The sequence below is a fragment of the Chrysemys picta genome, chromosome 3 (genome assembly GCF_011386835.1).
Source record: "Chrysemys picta bellii isolate R12L10 chromosome 3, ASM1138683v2, whole genome shotgun sequence".
NCBI classification, from domain to species: Eukaryota; Metazoa; Chordata; order Testudines; family Emydidae; genus Chrysemys; species Chrysemys picta.
In genome coordinates, this window is record NC_088793.1 from 101,500,048 (window position 1) to 101,512,681 (window position 12,634).

At 39.9% G+C, this 12,634-nt stretch overlaps 1 protein-coding gene across 3 annotated transcripts in view; it reads right to left on the reverse strand.

Annotated features, from left to right (window-relative positions):
- MOXD1 (monooxygenase DBH like 1) overlaps nt 1-12,634 on the reverse strand; it is a 95,323-nt gene that overhangs the window by 51,750 nt on the left and 30,939 nt on the right. The window lies entirely within an intron of this gene.

Here is a 12,634-nt window from a genome sequence, read left to right on the forward strand (position 1 = left end):
TGATTGAAGATATTTTTGTTGAAACTTTTTTCAACCAAAAATTGGGCTTTAACTAAACAATAATTTTGATGGAAAGTATCTGCTTCACTTAAAAGTTCTAGATTTTTCTTCAGAAAATTAAAAACTGAAAATATTCGCTGTAAACTGAAATGTTTTAGGGGGGGTTCGACAAAAAGTCGATATTTTCTGCTGAAAATGTGATGAAATGTATTTTGTCATTTTGGTGTAATTTTTTCTGCACAACACTCCGTCCTCATTTTCTGATCAGCTCCACTTCTTATATACATATGTAAAGCACCATGCAAGCCAGGGCAGGTCAAATGAGCAGAAGCCCTATGTAGCTGGACCTGCAGAGCTGGGATGGAATCCTGACTCTACAGAAGTCAATGGGAGTTTTGCCATTGATTTCAATGGGGCCAGGATTTCACCACTGAAATCTATTTTCATAGGAATCCAAGGAGTTTGGGGACCACACTCTTGTCCCCATTGTAGCCCTGCAAACACCTCCACCCTGTGGAGAGCATTTGTCAGAAGCTGTGAAATTAAACTCACAGAATAGCCAAGGCATCTGTCCATCTCCCATGTGGTATGCTGAAAAATATGCTTCGAATACTGAATTTTTACATAGGTCTGAATTCTGCATAGTCTTACAACACGTGCTTAATTTTACACACTGTGAGTAGTTCAAAGGATTAATCACTGTGTGTAAGGTTAAGCGTGTGCATATGTTTTGGTGACTCTGTCATGCAGTCCACATTAAATTCAGTCCTTATTTCTCACTAATCAGTTTTGAACTCTGCCCTCCAGAAAGAGTTCCAGAATTTATGCTATACCAAATATATATGCATCTTTAAAAAGCATGTGATTTTTGGAGTCTACTGTGCTAAGCATAACAAAGTCACTGTTGTAGTTCCACTCAGAACTATTTATATATGACACTGAGCACCACTATGTATCTTGATATTTTTTCAGATTAAAACAAGGTTCCCTCTAAAATATTTTCTTACATTAGCCAGACCTTGGATGTGGGGAAAATATCAATTACATTTTGTTGTTACTGAAGTAAATTGCTTCTTACAACAAATTAATTCAAAGACCGCTTAAATGGGAAAAGGCCCAGGCTGCAGGAGAAAGAACCAAATGATCAGATTAGGTAAATTTCCCTTGGAGGATGGGAAACTTTACATACCAACTGCAGAAGCTCCACCCAACTCCAGACATTTAAACTTGGATGATTCCTTCTTAGTGCATGTGGAGTGTATTCTGTGACAGTTTCAAATAAAATGTAACCCTTCTGCCCATCTAAGTTGGCAGCAACAAGGGCCAGGTTCTGTATCTAGGGGTTCCGTTTCAATAACACAATGCAAAACCGGCTTGAGCCCCCACCCAGTGACCTGGGACAATTACATACCACCCCCTGGGCGCCTCTAAGAGGCAATACTTCCCCTCTCGCAAGCATGGAGTCTGAGTGTAACAGAAAATGTTTAATAACATGAAGTAAACAACATCAGCATTAAATTGGAAAAACACCACAACTAGAGTTCTTAGACCAAACCATGAGCGAAGACCTACCCCAGCAAATTGGGCCTTGTCCTCTCCCGTTGGTTCTTGAAACCAGCGACCCAAGAATCACCAAAGTCCCAAAAGTCCACCAATCCCAAAGTCTCTTGGGTCCAGCAACCCAAGAATCACAAAAGTCCCAAAAGTCCGATAACCCCCCCAAAGTCTCTGTCCATGATCAGTGCAGCCCCAGAGTTCAAAAGGGGGGGTGAGCAGGGTGTTAAGGGGCACCTTACGTGATCCGAGGCCAACCGGCTTCTTCTCCGTGGGGTTCCATCGCAGCCTTCACCACGAACTGCTCCACTCCACCCGCAGTCCCACTCCTGCCGTCCCACGAACTGCTCTGGCAGCTGCTCCGCTCCGCTCACCGACCTGTGAGCCGCTCCGCTCCGCTCACCCCCGCTAAGCTAAGTTAGCTTAGCAATATAGCTTCAGGCTCCCCCACTAGTTAACACAGCCTCAGTGATCTCAGCTCTTAAATAGCTTTAGCTCTTTTGTGATTTCAGCTCCTAGTGATTTCAGCTAGTAGTAGGGGAGCCCCAGTGCTGGTGCACTATTGGCCCAAAGTGAACTCAGCTCAGCAGTCTGTAACTAGACTCCTAAAGGAATCAAAGTTAGCTCTGACATTCAACAGTGGAGAGAGGAGGAGGTACAATTGGTGTTTCAGGCCCACAAAAGGGACCCACACCACCAGGTACCAATACCTGCCCCCAACCTCTCTCAATTCACTGGGTTTTGTAACCCAGGCCCCTTGACAAGCAAATGCTACTTAGGTAATGGTGAATGACTCACTCAGTCCTTCTGTCATACAACAGTTCCACTGGCCTTGATTCACAGAATCAGGGTAACAAAACTTTATTCTTCCTGCCCCAATAACAGAGAAACTGGGGATCCCACACCAGCCAAAGTAACCACTTTGAGTTGCTGTGGTTTCATGCCAGGCGAGTGGGTGTGCCTATGCAAACAAGATCAGCCCCTGGAGTTCTTTTCCACACTCACCATAATTCACCACCAGATGTCAGGGTAGAGCTCATCCTGACTCTGCTTACATCAGAATATAATCTTGAATTGAAATAACAGTGTTGTTTTGTTTATTTATTTTATAAACTGTGTTGTTGGAGTCTGGGTTTAACTGCTTCTGAAGGTAATTTACACCATCTAGCAAGGTTACTGAACACAAATTCTGTCATCAATGTGGGGAACAATGTCCTTGCCATCTGAATGGAAAATGTTATTCAGAGTATTGACATTTCCGGTTTATGGTTAAAAAAAGGGACATTTGTTTGCCGATTGACCATGCTGCTTAATGTAATAAGAGACTCTTACTTAAATTTCACTATTATACCTCATTAAGACTAGAATTACTGTACTGTAGCTTGAAACTGTAGGATTTTCACTGGAATAAATATGCAGTTGCAGCTAAATGCTGCTCTGTTTTTTGCATTTCTAAATTCATGCTGTTTTCCCATTTCCTCAAAGGTTATCATAATTAAATTAAATGATTCTAAATTCATGCAATCCCCCCAAAATCATCATAATTAAAATACAAAATCCTAATGATAACTGTTATGCCTCCATATACCCAATAAGCAGCCATGCAACCATAAACTAAATGACTTTAATAGGGTAAGAAGAAACAAACAAAAACAAAATAGTAACAGCAAAGATTTCAAAATGAGTACAGGTGGACAACAATTACAACTGTCACCCAGTCCACTCCTAAATTCCTGCTTTTATTTCCAACTAACCAGTTTGAACTTACTATCTAGAAAGAGTTCCAGAATTTAAAAGTCATCTCAATCCAAAAGAAACATACATCACAATGAGCATTCACAGAGACTTGTTTCCCCCTCAGGTATGTCCTCAGCCTGTTAAGATAACAGATTGCAGTAACAGAGTAAAAAATGCAACCCTGAGGAGTAAACTGATAAAATGTTTGGGTCAAGAAAATACATGTTTCATTCAGTTATCTTACACTGCTGTCCTGTCATTTCTCTCTCAAGCATGAGGCATATTGGCATGGCAGCTGTGATACACACACAGTACGACCACAGAATCTCAGATCTCAGTGCAGCTCTCACACGCCACACAAAATTAATCTCAAGTAATCAGGAACACCATTACTACTCTGTGAAAATAATGAAGCAATAAAGGAATATTTAACTTCTTATGTTTCAGATCCAAAACCCAGTACGGTCTCATTCATTTTTATTTTATTACCTACCTATAGGCTAGCTACACTGGTATTTACACAAAGAGTGGTATACACCTGTCCACTGCAGGCATGACCATAGTTTTGGCTGATATATATTTATGGTTACAGGAATATTTTATTACCTACCATGATGGAGAGAATAGTCAGACTAATTGCAGACATTCCTATAACAGGATTTCCTTGCATCTTTGGTGCATTGGTTCAGAGGTGTAGCAGTAAAAAAAGAAGTGGGTAAACTCCTAAACTAAACTCCAAATTCCCCCAGTAAGAAATGGGTAAATTCTGTTTACCCTCAGCTACACTACTGCATTGGTTAGTCACTACCATATCCCCAAAACCATACACAGAACAGAGAGTGAGGAGTGGGGGGGGGGAGAGAGATGGGGTAGAAATTAATTGTGGTAATGGGGCCTTAATATCAAGCATAGATAGAAGATGACCCCACAAGGCAGACCAATTCTTCCATCATGGAATGGGGCAGTTAGAGGATTTGGGGATTAGGGAGCTGAATCCCAGAGGATATGGGGACCCACACTTGTGTCCCTTCACTATGCTGGATTTTAAGAAAAAGTTTAAGTTATGATACTGGTCATTCTCTTAATAAGAAGTTGTCATCCATGTAAACCTGAAGGCCTGTATAGAGTATGTAATTGCCTACTGCATGATGACATTGTGAGTGCACCAGTATAGAGTTTGGGTGATCATTAGTTACAAAAGAAACCAAGGTGATAGGAGCGGGTGAATATAGATATTCATGTTCTGCAGCTGGCCACAATGGAATGGGATATCATAATATGGGGCTACATAGAAGGAGCTGCACCCTTTACATATTTCTTATTAGAAAGGAATACAGAAAAAACTTCAGGGGAGGATCACACTCCACTGAGAAGTGTGGAGTTTGGCCACACAACCAACTCTGATGTGGCTATAGATGCTGCCATTTTTGCTCACAAATTTGAGGCATACAAACACCTACGTCATGAAGAGACAGTGCTTGAAATGTGCAAGGTGTACATTTAAGGGGTTTTTCTTGGAAAAGTTTGAATCTCCTTGTGATGTTGCACCCCATAATGCTTTATAGAAATATGCCTATGAGTGTAAATATGACTGTGATGGTACCTCCCATAAGGCTTTATGGAAATATGTTTAGAATGTGTTTTATGCTACATATGCCATGTAACATATCTCCGTAAAGGTTATGATCTACTGAATGCATTAATCCTATTTGTATGCATGTATCATTTTTGTATTCAAAGTTATGAATGTTATGAATGTTGTCTGTGTACTGGCTTGATTTCTAAATAACCTTAGTAGAGCATTTGGTCAGTTCCTGGAGAAAGAAATGTTGAAATTAAGTACCTAATCAAGAAACACTTAAAGGACAATGGATCCTGGAATGCTCCAATCCACATAAGAAGTCTACTTGCGGACGTTCAACGTTCAAGGTAGCATGTAAACAATGGATGCTACCTGTAAAAACTGTGAGTCATACATGGACATGTGACTTGCCCAGGTGACTCCTAAACTCCATCTTGGAGCTGGACTTTGCATAGGAGTAAGGAGGAGGTCTCCACCCACAAGAGAAAGTCTATTTAAACCCCTGGGAAACCCCTCCATTTTGTCTTGAGCTGGCTAAAGAGAGAGCCCTCTCTACCCCCCAGAATACTTGAAAGAAACTGGAACAAAAGAAAGTGTGAAACGGGTGTAAGTGATTGCTGGACCCAGGCTAAAGGGAGATTAGCCGGTAAAAGGGAGCATTCTAGAACTGGGGAGGATCTTATCTGTATTCAGTTTGATTAGACATAGATTTGCGCGTTTTATTTTATTTTGCTTGGTGACTTGCTTTATTCTGTCTGTTACTGCTTGGAACCACTTAAATCCTGCTTTCTGTATTTAATAAAATCACTTTTTACTTATTAATTGACTCAGAGTATGTATTAATACCTGTGGGAGCAAACAGCCGTGCATATCTCTCTATCAATGTTATAGAGGGCAAACAATTTATGAGTTTATCCTGCATAAGCTTTATACAGGGTAAAACGGATTTATTTGGGTTTAGACCCCACTGGGAGTTGGGCAGCTGAGTGTTAAAGACAGGAACACTTCTGTTACCTGCTTTCAGGTAAACCTGCAGCTTTGGGGCAAGTAATTCAGACCCTGGGTCTTTGTTGGAGCAGACGGGCGTGTCTGGCTCTGCAAGACAGGGTGCTGGGGCCCCAAGCTGGCAGGGAAGGCAGGGGTAGAGGTAGTCTTGAAACATCAGGTGGCAGCTCCCAAGGGGGATTCTGTGATCTAACCCGTCACAATGACAAAACTGGAATATGTTTTATGCTAGATATGCCATATAACACATCTCTGCAAAGATTATGATCTACTGAACATATTCATCCTATTTGTATGCATGTATCATTTTTGTATTCGAAATTATGAATATTGGCTATGTACTCCTTTGATTTTAAGTAGCCTCAGTGAAGCATTCGGTCAGCTTCTTGAGAAAAGACTATTCTCAGTAAGTGCCCGATCAAGAAACACTTAAGCTAACAATGGACCTTGATAGATGCCAATCCACATCTGAACTTTCCTGGGAACGTCCTGTAGGAAACTGAGTCATGCATAGACATGTGACTTGCCCATGTGACTCCAAAACTCCATTTTGTAGCTGGATTCTGCACATGGGAAGAGAGGGGTTTCCACCCACAAGAGAGAGACTATATATGCCCCTGGGAAAACCCCTCCATTTTGTCTTCAACTAGCTCAAGAGATAGCCTCTCCACCCCAAAGAGATGCCTGAAAGAAACGGGAATAAAGGACAGTAACTACAGGGGTGTGAGTGATTGCTGGATCCAGACTAGAAGGAGGCTAGTCTGTCAAAGAAGCTTATTGGAACATCTCTGAGGATGAGATTTACCTGCATTTAGCTTCTTAAGCTGTTTTCAGTTAAGCCTGCAGCTTGTGGCGGATGTGGTTCAGACTTGGATCTGTGTTTGCAGCAGGCAAGCGCATCTGACTCAAACCAGGCAAGGTTCTGAAGTCCCAAGTTGGCAGGGAAAACGGGCTCAGAGGTAGTTCCAGCACATCAAGTGGCAGTCCCAAAGGGGTTTCTGTGACCCAACCTGACACACTCCTGCCAGTTCAGTGGAGTGATTTTTGACATTGCATAATCTAATGTGCCTGTTCAGGCTTGCAATGAAGCGAGAGCCCACCAGATCAAAGGCCAGATAGCTTGCAAGCTTTGTGACACATGATGAACACATTGCAGACAATCTAATTTTATAGGGTTGAAATTGTTCTGCACATGCAATGTACATGTAAAATACAGAACTTTTTTTGTTTAAGACTGTCTGATGCAATTTGCCAGAGTTATGTCAAACGTAAACGTTCAGGCCCGAGAACATCAAGAAGTTACTGTTTGGTATCATTCAACATAAAAATCAGTGCCCCCATTTAGGTACCAAAGGCTACAAGCCGCCTCTCTGGCTTTTAATCAATCAGTCTCTTAAACTGGAGTCCCTTTGTGTTTTTTCACACTAGAGTCTTTGGTATTACTAAAGCATTCCCATGTCCAAAAGCCGAGTCTCCCTTGGCAACAAGATTTTTGAGGGATTCTGCTTTCTAATAAGAGATTACTATGAATCTGAAAATGAAGTTTAACCAGCAGCTGCTAGCCTGCTCCAATGCAGATAAATCTTGGTTTAAAAGGCACTCCCTTCTTGTTGCAAGACCAGTATTGGAAAAATGGTTACTCACAAGTGGAAAAATATGTTATGCACAAGTGTACTTCAACATTTTTCAGTGTTCAATAACTAGGCTTTTCCTGGTGAAATATGTGGCCTGATTTGATTATTCTCTCTCATCTTTTGATGATTAAAAGCAAAAATAATTGCCTATGCAAAAATTTCCAAACCTCCTCAAATCAGACTTTTTTTTTTTTTTAAACAGTTTTTTTTTTCTTTTGAAGTAGGATAAATCAATGGGACTCAAACTGATTTACTTCCCTAAGAAATTAGAGTTAAAAATACTTTATCACTACCTTCTCTGTCACCCAACATATTAACAATGATGGAAAAAGTTTATTTGTATCAATATGCTATCTATTTGTTCTATTGTACATGAGACACTCCGATATTATCAAGTATATATTTATCAATATATACAGTTCTTGATATTTGACCAACCAGATGTATTTTTGATTGTGTCTTATGTGTCCACCCATATAAACCCTAAACATTGTACATTCTCCCATTCCATCATTGGTCAACATGTTTGCTCCATTCTCATGAGTGATAGTGCACAATGAATGGAGATACATGAAAGGGATGGTTTGAGTACATATCCAGACATTATCCATACTCTCTGAACCTCTGCAGAGTCTGCAAAATTGTGCTGAAAATCTCATAAAAACAGGCTCTCTGATGGGATTTTCAGTACTTTCTGGTTCCATTTGGTCATGGAAATAGTTAAGCCTTTCTTCCAGTATTTTGGCTATTCTGCTTCTGGTCCCAGACACAATGGCTAATTTCTTTGTATCTTCAGCAAGGCTGGTTCAAAGTTCTGGGTGAAGGTTCCAAATTCTGGGTAAGTTTGTTCTTATTTTATACAATCTGCTTTGACTATTCTTAATACTAGAGAGACAAGGTGGGTCAGGTAATATCTTTTATTGGACCAACTTTGTAAGCTTGAAAACTTGTCTCTTTTACCAACTGAAGTTGGTCCAATAAAATATTACCTCACCCACCTTGTCTCCCTAATATCCAGGTACCAACGTGACTACAACACTGCAAGCCATGGAAGATATCCTTAATACCAATATTCAGTCTCAGTCAACTTTTTTCTGCCTATTACTACTATTCATGTAGAGATGATTATTACTAGGAGTTGCAAGATTCGTTCCACAAATAAAAAAAAAAGATACTTTAAGGAGGTTAAGAAAATAAGAAGGAAAAATGGATTGGGTGTTGAAACTAGTATGGTCATGTTACAGTTAGTGCCGAAAAACCTTCAAGCAAAGTGATTATGGAGTTCCTGGCTTCTAAAACATACATTCTTTCATCAACAGATGTTATAAATTCTCAGAAGTGTGTACACACCACTCAGGTATGTAAAGGGAAACAGAGGTGTGTCAAGTGTGGTGGGAGAACATGTGAATAAAGCAGGTAATACTGTATTTAAGTTTTTAATTGCAGGGGGAAATACAGTGCTGCATTTGGGAGATCTGAGGTCAGCATTTATACCTAAGAAGCACAGGGCCAAAGTAATGAATAATATAATTTTGGCTGATGCAGTTAAATTAGTAAGTAATCCAATTAAAATAAGTCTTAGGGAGAAAGAAAGCACTGAGGCCTAAGCTAAAAACAGTAAAAAAAATGTTACTGAAGAATCATGAACAGAAAGAGATAAAAGGACTAAAACAAGCTTCAAAAATATAGTTTCTGTGGAAGTGTTTCTAATGAATTTGAAACTGTCATTTTCATGACATCTGTATGGCAAACATCTGTATGGTGCACGCTCAGAAAAACAGAAGAAGAAATAAGGTCACCAGATAAATTGAAAAATAAGACAAAAGAAATTAATACATATGAGAAGCATTAAGAGTGAAAACGATCTGGTACCATTTTTATATATTGTGACGAGTCAGACCTGGCAGTTCTGGAAGGGTGGTTGTATTAGTTGTAGGTGTATTCGTCTTAAAATGATTAAAGCACTTTTTCCTATGAACTGAAAGAGGTTACCCTCAAGTTAATTGTCGACACCTGTGTTTAATGAAGGGCAGCCAATGACCTTTAAAAATTTCTTCCAGTGAGAGGGATAAGAGAGGATGGATGAGAAACAAGCTGCAGAAGGGTTGCGTGCAGTGAGGGGGAAAGATTTCTCGTAGGCGAAAAGCTGTTTTTCCCTATAAGTGGAAATCTTTCTTTTATTTTTGTTTGGGGAGGAGGTCTTCGTTCTCAACATAGCTGGACCCAGAGAGGGTTAGAGAGGGTGGCTGGCAATTGGTAGTGACATAAAAAGGGGCAGTACTCCATCCAGCTGGTGTTAGGAAATTTAATTTTTTTGTTTTTCTTTAAAGATGCTTTGGGGCCAACCCTGTAAATATTGTAAATAAACGGATATGAAGTATTAAACCTCCAGTGTCAGCCTGTTTTACCCCAGGCCTCCTGAACACCACTTGGAGAAATGCTGAGACCTGACGTGACAAAAGAGATGTGTTGTCACACGATGTAGAAAAGCAATGGAAATCAGAGTACATGATGGTACTTAAATGGATTTCAGAAGTTTCAATGTGCCTCCAGGGGAGAACTCTTACATAGAATGAGAAATAATAAACATTTTTTTTAAAACATAATCCTTGACCAGATAAAATGGCATAACCTAAACTAATCCTTTCATTACCTGCAGAAAACCTGAGTATTCAGGCTGCAGGCAGGTGGCGTACAGAACAATTGGGGGTGTGGAGCTGCTATCTCTCTCTTACTGACATAGCTCCTATCCCAGCCTAAGGGTTGGCATAGCACCAGTGGCCCATCTATACTAATTATCCATTCACACAAAATCCATGCTCAATGTGGCTTATGCAAGATCGATGCAGAGACCTTTTCATGGGGGTTAGGAGTGCATAGGCACCCCTGTGTGACTACCCTGTCAGCAGACCCTCCAGTCATTCCCTGTGAGAAGCTTATGTGGTGCAGAGGACTTTGCCTTATGCATATAATACACTTTGTATACTCATTTCAATAAAAGCACATTTAGAAAAAGAAGTGAGACAAACTTTCATTTTCAAGAATGGCTCGTTAATAATTGTATAGAGCAGTGCAAGAATCTGAATAATCAATAGACTTAAACTTATATTTTAGGAAGTCTTGAGTAACAAATACAACACAGAGCCTGAGCCCCTACATTTGAAAAAAACTCAGGGCTAATTTCTATGATAGGAAAAATAAAAATGTACTGCATGGTAGCAAGCCCCAAGCATAGGCCACATCCTGGAGCTGCAAGCAGCAAGACAGGCAAGTGCACATCTAGCTGTGGGAGGTTTTTGCACACAGGAGGTGATGTACACTGCTCCGATATACAAAGCCAGTTTCATCTTGGGGTTTCAGAGCTACTGTACAGCCATCTTGCAGGTCCAGCATGTGGATTAGATGATGCCTGACATACTCTATCCCCAACATGTCCCCTTTTTCAGTTCTACCTATTGCTATTTTTAAAATTGGCCTGTCCCACACTCGCACTGATATTTAGTTCTGCAGACAGAAAGTTCATAATGGGATTAAGAGGGTGTAGAGGAAGGCTGAACAAACCCTTAGAAATTTAGTGAAACAAGAGGAAGAGATACTGTTCTACTGTTTGAAGCTGTATACAAAACCAGTTCAGTGCCTGGTACTGACTCTGGTTCAAATAGTTTCTTCTCTATGTTGTTGAAAGTTTACTTTGTATTTATGACAGATAAAGTGATAATATAATAATAATAAATTATTTGTATTGCAGTAGCTCCTACAGCCCTCAAACAGGAGGGTTTGTTTAGTAGAGCCTGCACAAATATATAGGCAGACACTGTCCCTATTCCAAGGAACTTAAAGTTTCAAGAAATATAACACAAAGGAAAATTAAAATGAGAAATCATAATCCTGATTCAGTGTCCCATTATTGTACTTATGCTCTGTACTCTGTAAGTGGATATGGTGTAAGGCATAGTTACTTGCTCCTGTCCTCATTGTAGCTATGGGTTGAATACAGAAGTAGTCTTATCTGCTACATAATTTACCTGTTGTATGCAGTGCAGTTGTAGCCATGTCGATTCCTGGGAGCTTAAATTCATAACTCTGCTAGACACTAAAAATCAAGGACTGAAACTGGATTTATGGCTTATTACAACAATCCGTAACCCACTAACTCCCTCTTTTTGTCCTATGACTGCAGAGGTGTTAACAGGTCACTCTACCTTGAATGGTCCCTTAAGATATGTGCTAGCTACTTATGCTAAATCTGTTCCACCTTGCATTTAGCTGGGATACTCTGAGTACCTTTCCCAGACCTGAAGAAATGTTCCGTGTAGCTCGAAAGCTTGTCTTTCTCACCAACAGAAGATGGTCCAATAAAAGACATTTACCTCACCAACCTTGTCTCTCACGTAATTTACCTGTCACCTGGTGCATCTTGTTCTAGGATAAAGAGGCAGTGGAGAAATGCTGATTTACACCAGCTGAGGATCTGGCCCACAGAAAACAAAGTGAATGTTATGGGTTTTTTTCCTACATATGGCATGGAACCAGATAATGAAAATAGTGCAGGTGGCATTTTACACTGATTACACTGGTCTACAATTTGAGAAGTCGTCTGCTTCAGAGATAAAATGTGCTATTTATTATGTATTTTGATGTACTGAATTCAAATATGACAATTAAAACAACTGATTGGCTACTGTTTCTAAGATATTTAAGTTTTTACATTTTATGTCTATGTATATTGTGTAGATAGTAGAGTTTTAATCGTAAATTGTAAACCTAGGTCTTTTCATGTGTTTATGGTTGCTTTACATGATAATATTTCACCTGTCCTGTTTATGTAACACTTTAAAAATTAGCAAAAGGGTTATATAAATAAAATTTATTATGAAACAAAAGGCAAAAAACTATTATGTACATAGTTTAGTCCTATTCAGTGTCTACTCGGCACTTCTTGGCTTGTCTCTTGTATTTACTAAATGGAGCATCTCTTGTCACTGTCCAGCAATACTCTGCAAGCATTGATGGGCTCCATTTGCCCTGATAACATTTCTCCATTGTTGCAATGTCCTAGTGAAATCGCTTGCCGTTCTAGTCGCTCACTGCTCCGCAGTTCGGTGGAAAAAAATCTAGATGA